The sequence below is a fragment of the Anolis carolinensis genome, chromosome 5 (assembly GCF_035594765.1).
Source record: "Anolis carolinensis isolate JA03-04 chromosome 5, rAnoCar3.1.pri, whole genome shotgun sequence".
Taxonomy (NCBI): Eukaryota; Metazoa; Chordata; class Lepidosauria; order Squamata; family Dactyloidae; genus Anolis; species Anolis carolinensis.
Genome location: NC_085845.1, coordinates 96,353,021 through 96,365,414, shown reverse-complemented (window position 1 = coordinate 96,365,414; position 12,394 = coordinate 96,353,021). Strand labels below are relative to the sequence as shown.

The 12,394-nt window shown below is 38.7% G+C and overlaps 1 protein-coding gene across 1 annotated transcript in view; it reads left to right on the top strand.

The window, feature by feature from the left end:
* Positions 1 to 12,394, top strand: part of efcab6 (EF-hand calcium binding domain 6) — a 191,402-nt gene that overhangs the window by 153,204 nt on the left and 25,804 nt on the right. The gene's annotated exons all lie outside the window — the stretch shown is intronic.

The window sequence follows — 12,394 nt, the reverse complement described above, 5'->3', positions numbered from 1 at the left end:
GGCTCGGTAGCATATCGGCAGCCAGTGGAGCTGGCTCAGCATGGGAGTAGTACGCTCCCTGTAAGCCGCTCCTGTTATTAGTCTGGCTGCCGCCGGTTGTACTAGTTGGAGCTTCTGAGCCGTCTTCAAAGGCAGCCCCATGTAGAGTGCGTTGCAGTAGTCCAAACGAGCTGTAACCAGAACGTGGACCACCGTGGCCAAGTCAGACCTCCCAAGGAACGGGCGCAGCTGGCGCACAAGGCGGAGTTGTGCAAAGGCTCCCCTGGCCACCGCCGAGACCTGGGGCTCCAGGCTCAGCGATGAGTCCAGGAGAACCCCCAGACTGCGAACCTGTGTCTTCAGGGGAAGTGTGACCCCATCCAACACAGCCTGTAACCCTATACCCTGTTCAGCCCTGCGACTGACCAGGAGGACCTCTGTCTTGTCTGGATTAAGTTTCAATTTGTTCGCCCTCATCCAGTCCGACACACCGGCCAGACACCGGTTCAGGACCTGAACAGCCTCCTTAGTGACAGGTGGGAAGGAGTGACAGAGCTGGACATCATCTGCGTACAGATGACACCTCACCCCGAAACTCCGGATGATCTCTCCCAGCGGCTTCATGTATATGTTAAACAACATGGGGGACAGTATTGACCCCTGCGGGACCCCACAAGTCAATGGTTGTGGGGCCGAGCAGGTGTCCCCCAATGACACCATCTGGGAACGACCCTCCAGGAAGGACCAGAGCCACTGAAGAACAGTACCCCCGAGACCCATCCCGGCAAGGCGCCCCAGAAGGATACCGTGATCGACGGTATTTGTAAATACAGTAATTACAACATAACATTACTGCGTATTGAACTACTTTTTCTGTCAATTTTGTTGTATAACATGTTTGGGTGCTTAATTTGTAAAATCATAATCTAATTTGATGTTTAATAGGCTTTTCCTTAATCCCTCCTTATTATCCAAGATATTCGCTTATCCAAGCTTCTGCCGGCCTGTTTAGCTTGGATAAATGACACTCTACTGTAGCTTAGCCTGAGAGTTAATGATTGGCTTCTAGTCATTTAGTGAGTTTCTTGTGTAAATAAAAATTAAGTGTGATTCTTTCCAATCTGCATTCAAGTCCAGCCCTCTGTCCACCTACCCCACAGGGTTTTCAATATAACCAAAATATTTGTTGACCTGCTTCTCCCTGCTATGAGTAGGAACAGAAACACTGGGAAATATCCTCCTTTCTTAAAAGTTCACCTGCTCACCAAGCAAAATGACAGGGGTTTGTTGACATGAAGAATGGGAGAAAAAGATTGTGATAAATGTGGTTTAACAGTCACTTTGGTAAATATAGCTGAGTTTTGCATTTTGTTTTTAATAATTTTTGCAACTTTAGACTGTGCAGCACCAATTCAGCATTTTCCAGAATGGGGACTACTAATATAAGATATTTTCAAGTAAGAGCACAATGTGACTCCACAAAGTTGAATTTTATATATAACTGCTGTAAAAAGAGGTAGTAGTGTCCGCAGCACAGGCCTTTACAATGAGCACATTACTATGTTATACATTGATTATATCCTGTCTAGGATAAAGAAAAATGGAAGTAGGTGGTGGTTTTAGAAGATGTGCTTACTTAGGCATTGGAGGGTGACTGTGATCAGGGCAAAAGTGTCAACTATCAAACTGAAGACCCATGGGCTGAATTCGGCCCACCTTATTTTATTTGGCCCTCCAGATGCTGGGCTACAACTCCTGTATTCCTCATCATTAGGAATCATTAGTAGAGCAGATGGAAGTAATATATGGAAGACTGTAATTGCTTTGGTTTAAACAGGAGAGTGGAGTTTGGAATTAGATACAAGGATTGTGGATATGATATATGACGTTAAGATGTCCTTTAACCTTTCCCCAATTTCAAAGCCACAAATGCTGTTGGGTTGCAATTCCCATTATCCCCAGTCCACAAGACAGATAATCAAAAGTCTTAGGAGTTGTTGTTCAGTAACATCTGGGAACCCAAACTGGGTAAAAACTGAAGAGTGCTGACTGCTGAACCTTATGTTAAAAAAAATGTGTCTCATTTTATTCATGGATTCAATGGCCCTTTAATTCATATGTTATTTGAGTGATTTTTTTCTGTTTATGTGATTGTTTTAGTCAATTGTTATGTTTTTTTTCTTTTTTGTATTCTTATAGTGTTTTATAGTGTTTCAGTGTTCTATTGTACAATGTTTTATGCTGATTTTATATTGGAAACCATCCTGAGTCCCTCTTGGGAGAGAGGGCGGTATACAAATAAACTTTTACTTACTTACTTTTACTTACTTTAAAGGCAGTCATAAGGCTAATGTGGACATCAATGAAAATGCATTTATTTATTTACAGCATTTCTACCCTGCCTTGCTCGCTCGAGGGGACTCAAGGTGGCTTACAGAGGTTGGCAAGATTCAATGCCCAAAATAAAATCACTAAAATCAAAACAACACATACAAATCAATTAACAATACTATTAAAACACATTATAAAAACTTTTATATATATATATATATATATATATATATATATATATATATATATTTAAATCCATTCATCCAGAATCTCGTTCATAAACCTTAGTTCAGACCATGTCAGATCATAATGCTTATTCACTAAATGCTTGTGCACATAGCCATGTCTTTAGAGCTTTTCTGAAGCCCAGAAGAGTCGGGGCCTGCCGAATGTTACTAGGGAGGGTGTGCCACAGCCGAGGAGCCACCACTGAGAAGGCCCTGTCCCTCGTTCCCACCAGCCACACTTGCAAGGCCGATGGGACCAAGAGCAGGGCCTCTCCAAATGATCTTAGGGTTCTTGATGGCTCATAGGAGGAGATACATTCAGACAGGTAAGCTGGGCCGGAATCGTTTAGGGCTTTATAGCTCAAAACCAGCACATCGAATTGGGCTCGGTAATATAGTTTGACATACCTGCACTAAAGGCTTTCAAGGTTGGTAGAGTTTAGGACCTTCCAGGGGTTGTGTACAGGGAGCCAATAACTGGACAAGAAAATGTATACAAGCAAGCAGGCAGACATATGGGCATATGGGTGCATGCATGCACACATACAGACAAGTCCATAGCCAGAAAAATTTTGGGGGGAGGGGGGGTTGACCCCCCCCCCCCCCCCCGGTACAGGCCTGTATACAGAGTATGCACAACATGTAGATTGGAAAAGGATGGCTGAACTGCCTCTGACATATTCAATTCTGTATTCACCTCCATAGTCATGGAGCCCCCAATGGCGTAGTGGATTAAAGACTTGTGACTTGAAGGTTGGGTTGCTGATCTGAAAGCTGCCAGGTTCGAATCCCACCCGGGGAGAGCGTGGATGAGCTCCCTCTATCAGCTCCAGCTCCATGCGGGGACATGAGAGAAGCCTCCCACAAGGATGATAAAAACATCAAAACATCCGGGCGTCCCCTGGGCAACGTCCTTGCAGACGGCCAATTCTCTCACACCAAAAGTGACTTGCAGTTTCTCAAGTCACTCCTGACACGAAAAAAAGCTCCATAGTCTATGTGTGGCATCTACCTCAAGGGATAAAAGTTTCCAGCGAAGATTTTGTTTTACACGCTACTTGGATTTACATATGTTGATCACTAAATTCCTTTGTTGAATGTGTATGCGTACTGCCACAAAGTTTCATCTGACACCCATTCACAAACACAGATCATCATTTGATATTACATTCATCACATGTAAATATTCATCAAATGGAGAATGTGCATATATTACCACTTCATTGCCACCTGCAGTGTATATGAAGAATAGTATTCTAAGATCAGGGTCAGCAGGGAAAGTCTAATTTAAGAAGATTTAAATGATCCAACTGGCAGCATAGTTTAGAAACCTCAGAAGCTTGTAACATCTTCTTTAGCACTGTGTTTTTGATTGCAGATTTGAGCATAGTTTCAGTCCCAATTTATATGAAAAATTAATAATATGCAGGCTGAATTCAATAATTCTTTCAGTTCTTCACCAAAGGGAAATCTTTTAAGTTTGATCTTAGAGACCACTTCTGAATTTGACCAGGAGTCTCAAGCGCACATTTTGTACTGGCTCAAGCAAAACTAATAAAACACTATTACCTGTTTATACTTTTAGAAATCAATTGTTGTTTCATCTGCAAAGTATGCTGTCTGAGGCAATAACGGGGTTAAAATGAAAAATGCAGAAATATTGAGTCACAAAACAATAGTTTATTTAATTTACCAATTAAATATTTAGATCACATCTCTTTATATACCAGCTTAGAAACAGCTTTGTAAACTCAATCTTATTCCTTCCAGATGTTTTTGGATTATAATTTTCATCATCCTTGATGTTGACCACACTGGCTGAGACTGATAGAATAGAAATCCAACACATCTAGAGCCACCTGGGTTAGAGGAAGCCATTCTATTTGTTTGCAATACAAATGTATGTTTTTATTTCCTCTAAGAATTCTAGGAATTCTTATTGGAGACTACTGGGGTCTTTAGCTTTGCAAAACCAATTTTTATTGACCCTATTCTGCCTGTATACTGTAAATTATGAGGGATTTTTTGTCTATGCTGTCAATGTGCCCTAAATTTCTGCAGTTCATTTTTAAACATCTGGTTGATCATATCCGATCACTTACATATCCAAGTTACATGTTATTTTGTTTTAGGAATATTAATGAGAAACATTTAATTTGATGCTTACTAGTAAAGTCATTACCATGATCTTTATGACCGTCTTTTTCTTCCCTTTTCCCATGGTTTTGCACTTGAAATCTGAGAAGAGGAGAGGTGGTTTTCATATTCAGTTCGTATCAAATGGGTTTTTAAAGGTTCTACTTGAGTGCAGTCCTAGGGAAAGATCATCCGACTTCTTCATTGGGCGATGGTCTATTGGAACAGTCCAGCCATAGGGGCTAATGGATACAAACAGATTCTTAGAAACATTTGTATTGATATGCTTATTTCTAGTCTGGTTGATATTGAAATGAGGGACTAATTTAGAAAATTGGCACAACAGTATTTCCAAGTCCTTCTGCACCAGAAGGCCAGATGATCTCCATTTCTGAAGAGATGGAAATGAACAAATAGGCATGACAACAATTAGAGCAGGGTTGAGCAGTAGTGATATGGTCAGGGGCCCCTTTTTATCTTCATGTGTTTCAGCAGGTTGTACCAGTGCATCTCTAGAACTGCCTGCAAGCCCATTTCAGCTGCCTTTTTCCTGTTAAAATGTATGGGGTTTAGGTGGTAAATCAGAAAAATGTAGTACCTTGATGTATTTGCTCATACAGAATTATTTAACTGGACAGAGCAAAATCCAAGTTCTTTTTTTAATATATTTTTCGAAAGTTTTGTATTTAAAAGTTAGAAAAAGAGAGAAAAAAATGACAACTAATAAAGTTTTCACAACGAAAGTGGGAGAACACTTACTGTTTATAGAAAAGTAGGAAAATTAGAGATACAAAAAACAAGAAAAAAGAAAAAGAAAAAAAGTTTGTTGACTTCCATCTAACTTTAACTGGTTCGTCATAAGGGTTTTTATATATATATATTCATATATATATATATATATATATATATATATATATATATATATATTGTTTATTTATATGACTAAATATCCGTAAAAAACTGGAAATTAACCACATCCCCTTCGTCATCAACAATCTCGAAGATTGGATCTAGTTCAGCAGATAGGGTCCAATTTCATCTGTTTTAAATAGTCCTTTACCAGGTCCCAGTTGGTTTCTTTCTTTGGTAAGCCTTGGCTTGGAGATAACCAATATGTAAGTTTGTCCATGTTCATCACCTCCATAACTTTATTTAACCACTCCTCCTTACTCGGAATCTCCTTTCGTCTCCAGAGTCTAGCATATGTTATTCTCGCAGCCGTGGCCAAATAGCTAAACAGGATCTCTTTATTTTTATCTTGATCAATGTCTAACATTCCTAGTAGGAAATACTCTGGTTCTCTTTTAATTTTTATCTTTAAAATTGTTTGTATGGCTTCATTAATATCTTTCCAATAGAGTTGAGCTTTTGGGCATGACCACCATAAATGAAAAAAGGTGCTCACACTTCCAGCATTTGTCAGATGAATTCTTATAACACTTAGAGATTTTATAGGGAGTAATGTACCATCTATATTGCATTTTTAGCCAGTTCTCTCGCATATCGTATGCATAAGTATATCTAAGGCCCTGATTCCAACTCTTCTCCCAACTTTTTAGTTGGATCTGATGTCCCACATTCTGAGCCCATTTCACCATGCACTCCTTTATCTGGTTTTCTGCTGTGGCCCACTCTAATAGTTTTTTATATAATTTTGTAATTAATTTTTGCTCACTCTTCATTATATTATCCCAAAAGCCATTCTTTTCTGCAAAACCACTTTCTTTATCTACCCTAAAGAGATCATACACCTGCCTGTAATGGAACCAGGAACATTTTGGAAACAGAAGTTGAATATCTTTCTCCTCTTTTAATACGAAGTTTCCTTTTTGTTTTTTTAACAAGTCTTCATAAGTAGGCCAGGTTCGCCATCCCAGTTCTCTCCTTTGGAAGGTTTCCAAAGGAGAAACCCATAGAGGGATCTTTGTGTAGAATTTTGATTTGTATCTGTCCCAAATTTTTATCAGACCAGCTCTGATAAAATGATTCAAAAAGTTTCTTTCTATCTTTGCCTTGTCTTACCAAATATAGGCATGCCAGCCCTTCCGTAAGTCAAAGCCCTCCAGGGTCAGAGTACTTTGCCTTTTCAAAGTTGTCCATTCTCTAATCCAGCTTAGTCCCGCAGCTTCGTAGTAGAGTCATAAGTCCGGTAGGCCAAATCCACCTCTTTTTTTTGTCTATTAAATTTTTCCGATTTATCCTTGGTTTTTTATTTTGCCATATAAATTTGGAAATGTCTCTGTGCCAGTTATTAAATATACCTAGATTTCTTATAATTGGAAATTCTTTGGGAAGGTATTATTGGGTGGCTATAGTAAATATCTGAGGCTATATGCAGCCAGCCAAGATACACTTTTCTTGACCTTGAGTTAGTCCCTGATATCTTTAAAATTGTTTGTATGGCTTCCCCTGGTCTAATAAAGGACCTCATCAGAAAGCCCAAGCGAAGCATCCTACTTTGCTGGGTTTCTGTGAGGAAAGAGGGAGTAGCGGGGCGAATCTGTCACCCAGGACACAGCTCCCTCTCCATGACACTTTTTCCATCACATGGAGAAAATGTTTCCCTTGCGACCATTATAGCCAGCACAACATTGGGGGCAGAGTGAAGAAGTAATATATAAATATATAATACTAATATTGTGCTATGCTAATAATATAATATTTCATATATACATATAATATTGATAGTATATAACAGGGGTCCTAAAACCTTTTAAGTGGAGGACCGGTTCATGGTGCCTCAGATTGTTGAGGGGCCGAACTATCATTTAAAAAAAAATAAAACAATTTCCTATGCATACTGCACATGTCTTATTTGTAGGGCAAAAAACACCCCAACAACAATTATTTATTGTTGGGGGCTCAGAGCGGCTTACAAGTTGTATGTACATACAATATATTATATTATTAGCATAGCACACTATTAGCATTATATATTACTATATTGTACTATACCACTATACCGTAATATTATGAGTAATATTACATTTATTATACAACTAGCTGTGCCCGGCCACTCGTTACTGTGGCGAAGTATGGTGGTATGGGAAATAAAGTATTGAGGAATTGGTGGTAGTTAAGGTAAAGGGTAAAGGTTTTACCTTACATTAAGTCCATTATAAATGGGTTATATAGCTGTGTGGAAGGGCCTTGAGTCTGCACTGCCATGTAATCCAGTTAAAATCAGATAATCTGTATTTTATAGGCAGTGTGGAAGAGGCCTAAGTGAGGCCTAACTCTGCCTGTCCCCTGGGCTGAGTGGGTTGCTAGGAGACCAAGTGGGTGGAGCTTAGCTTTCTAACTGGCAGCAATTGGATAAAAACAATTATTCCTCTCCCTCTAATTAGGACTTTATTTTTCTTTTCTTTTTGTTGTATGAACGTAGAGGAATGGATGAGGGGTTGGGTTGCCAAGTTTAGTGTTTCTAGGATGTGTAGTTTTGTTGTTTTGTCCTAGGCCGAAATTTCATTACCCTTTTATATATATAGATATATAATTAATATTATTATATTATACAATATTATTATATTGTATTATTATTATTAGCCGCCCTGAGTCCCCTATTGGGTGAGAAGGGCGGGGTAGAAATACTGTAATAAAGAAATAAATAAGTATTACATTGTATTACATTATAATATTATTATCAATATTATATGTATACACAATATATTATATTATTACCATAGCACAGTAATAGTAAATGAAAGAACAATACAATATTTAAAAATAAAAACAATTTTAACCAACATACTGTATAAACCTATCAGGATTTCAATGGGAAGTGTGGGCCTGCTTCTGGCCAATGAGATAGTCAAGTTAAGTAGGATTGTTGTTGTTGTGTGCCTTCAAGTCATTTCAGACTTTGGGCAAGCCTAAGTCTAAAACTGAGGGTGGGGGCCAGGTCACGAGCCTTAGTTTGGGGACCCCTGGTATATAATGTAATAAAATATAATACTAATAATAATAATATAATAATAATATGTTATATAATTATAATATTACTAATAATATTACAGTATAGTGGTATAGTACAATATAGTCATATATGATACTAATAGTGTGCTATGCTAATAATATAATATATTGTATGTACATATAACTTGTAAGCCACTCTGAGCCCCCTTCGGAGTGAGAAGGGCGGGATATAAATGTAGCAAATAAATAAATAAATAAAATTATTTAAAGGACAAAGCCTCCTTTGTTGGGGTGGAAGCGTCTGGTGCTGCTTTCACCCCGGTTGTGGGCAGGGTCTCCTCTGGATGTCACACAACGTCGTGTGATGTCTGATGTCGGTCACCATTTCCCAGATGGGGTAAAAACATCCTATGGTCCTAAAATCACCTCGTCTGATGAGGTAATAAGTGGAACTGTGGAATGAGACATTTTCCCCTGCTGAAACCATGGACCAGATCTTTGAACAGATGTAGCAGAAAACTCTAGATCAATATGACCAGTCACAAGCCAGAACTCATTAACTAGCTTTATCTGTGAAATTCTAGTGACCCATGATGGCATATCTGTACCACATTGACCAACAGAGCTGTTGGATGCCAATAGTGACCAGTTTGAAAGACAGTTTAATGATATTCCTTCTTATGTGCTCCAGTTTGAGATTGGAATCTGTGTAGGTGTTCATAATTTGAATATAGCAAACTCGCAAGGAGAGTCAAAGCATACCATCCCTACCTCTGTCCTCTTCTAGTGCCCCCTGAACATAGAGAGTGGAGATTTGAAGGATGAAAACTCTTCTCCTTGAGATAATGAGTGATATAACTCAACTAATTGTTTGAAAGAAGCTGGACTATGAAGCAGTCAGACTTCTGTCCTGTCTTTCAAGCATTTCAAAATCTACAACAAATCTGCAACTAACGAAATCAAAGGAGATTTGAGCTAGATGCATCATCAATATGTGGCTGAGATGCAGTTTTATATCTCATTTATAAATCCCGCTGTGGGTAGACGGTTGAAAATTAACACTGACATTTGGGATTAATTTTGAAATGGATGAGGATAAATAAATTATTTTTAATCATAAGCAAGATGAGTGTTTTTCACAATTTCTGGAGACTTGGAATTTAACCTGATTTGGATAGGATAGCACTTCCTTTTCAAGTTAGGCTTGCTCTTTAAAGAGTTTTGAGTGCTTTGTTTTGGTTTCCTTCTAGATCAGGCATCAACAATTTCAAATTTTATAATGTTATATTGTAATTATGGTATTTATGAATTTAGCACCAAAATATCACGATGTTTTGAAAACATTAACTACAAAAACGTGTTGGATAATCCAGAACGTTGGATAAGTGAGACTCTACTGTACTTTGTCTGGCTGTTTGGTGTTTCATAGAATCTATAGCTTGCAGTAGCAAACTTGATCTTAGTTCCTAATAGAATGGGCAGTGGAGAAGAATATGTAGGATGGAGTACAGCTGTCCTAAGCTCCAGGGACAGAGAAGTAGGCCGTTGAGTCTTCCTCTATGAAGCGGGGATAGCATAATATTGAATTTAGCCATCATATAGGCTCTCGTCAGAGGCGGTTCAACCACCTGGCCAACTAGGCAGTTGCCTGTGGCGCCATCTTGTTGGGGGCGCCATCGAGGCAACTCCTATCTTCTGCGGCCTGCCTCCGCAAGGTATTGAACTGCTTTTTCTGTTGATTTGTTGTAAAACATGATGTTTTAGTGCTTAATTTGTAAAATCTTAATGTAATTTGATGTTTAATAGGCTTTTCCTTAATCCCTCCTTGTTATCAAACATTTTCGCTTATCCAACGCTTTTATTTTTCAGTGATTGGTTTGGGGGGGGGGGCGCCAAAATTCTGTTCACCTACACTTGAAAAATACCTAGGGCCAGCTCTGGCTCTCGTGTATATGAGGTTGGTGAGCGCTGCAATATAATAATCTGGGCTTCCCCATGTGAATGGGATTGCCATGTTCATTGGCGAACAAGATTTACTGGCCAAGCTCTGCAGTTGTTGGTGGTTCATTTCTAGCAACCTCTCTTTAATGAGGGTAAAAGTCTCAGTGAAAGTTAGCATGTTCAAGGAGTCACTATCATAGCTCAGTTTCCTGATCTTTATTAGGACTGTTGTACACCATTTTGAGTGGTGGAGTTCGCTCAAGGTGAGTTGGATCAATGAGTTACTTGAGCTATGGAAGTGGATATGTAACCAAAATTTTATGATGGTTAACCAAATAGTGGCCTCTATAGAGCATTGGCCAGATTCTAAACATAAAGCTGTGTACAGATGTGAGAGCGATCTGGCTGCGACATCTGTCACCCATTGATCACTAGGGTTGAGTCGGCTGATCTGGCTATCTAGGTGGGTGTTTCCTTCCTCCCTCACTACTCCATGTGCATCTCTCCTGAAGCTGCACACTCAGCGGAAGAGGACGATGTCCCAGGTATAGAAGGAGTGTACTGAGGTCTCAAGTCTTCAGTCCCAGGTATACGATAGCTGCGCTCCCCTGCTAGAACATCCGAGAGCTATAGTTATTTGTGGAAGTAGGAGCTTATCTGTGTAAGTGGACACCCCAGCCACACACATAACATACATATTTTCACTTTTATTATGCATATAGATGTTGTATTTCGGTGTTCTATCTCATATTTTAAAAACCCCAAAAGGTGAGATATAAATGATGAAATAGATATGCATCACAAATATGTCCAATGTGCTAAATTTTGCCGTGTGCATGTATATCAAATTTGCTTCCTTGATTCATCCAAGTTGGGACCCTGATATTTATCTTTGAAATGCAGTTTGGCAAAAGAGTGCTATCAAACTATTCATTTTATCTAAATATTCAAGATTTTTAGATCTAACATATATTGCTAAATTAATGAAGTATGCTGCTCGTTCAAGCACATTCGGAAAACCTTATTATCATACATTACACAAAGCCTGGTCACTGAGGTATATATAGAAATATGTGGCCAAGGCTGCAGCTCTGATCGTTAAAGTATAGGAAATTTACTGAACTAGTAAAGTTGGAGCCTGTAAGGAGATGGGTAATAAATGACACCTCATAAATAAAAATACAATTCTCAACTGCAGAAGGTGAGTAATTAGCATACCCCAGAACCATGCAAGTTTAAAATTCATTTTACGCTAAGAAAGAGTTGAATTCACTGAAACTGAGGAAACTTGTGAAAATGCCACTTTTACTTTATTCACTGGGAGCCATGATAATGCTGCAATGTGTTAAACCCTTGTGCTGGCTGGACTGCTGACCTGAAGGTTGGGTTGCGGACCTGAAGATGGCCAATTCTCTCACACCAGAAGCAACTTGCAGTATATTAGCTTCTGACACAATTAAAAAAAAACTTTATTCATTTCTGGGTTTTTTTTAATGATGCTGGTGTTGTGGATAAGGCTAACATTTTGAATAATTCTACAAAGTTCTGATCTAAATGAGATGAGCAGATTGTCAACTCAATCACAATGTGTTTGTTGTTTGTTAAACTTTGGATGCATGACATCAAAAGTGTAAATATTTTATTCTAAAGTCTGCTTATTTATAATAATAATAATGTAGCCTTCTATCCTTTTAATGCTTGACATTTCTTTTTATTTGGTTGTCTTTATGAAGGAAAGTTAAGCTGGCAGGTACATGAATGGGAGCCACATAGAAATCAATGTAATTTGTTTTCTCTGTTTACTTAAGCTATCTGTTGGGACAGATTTTGAATGAGACTTAGTTCTGTCTTTGTTTGGCTTTCTT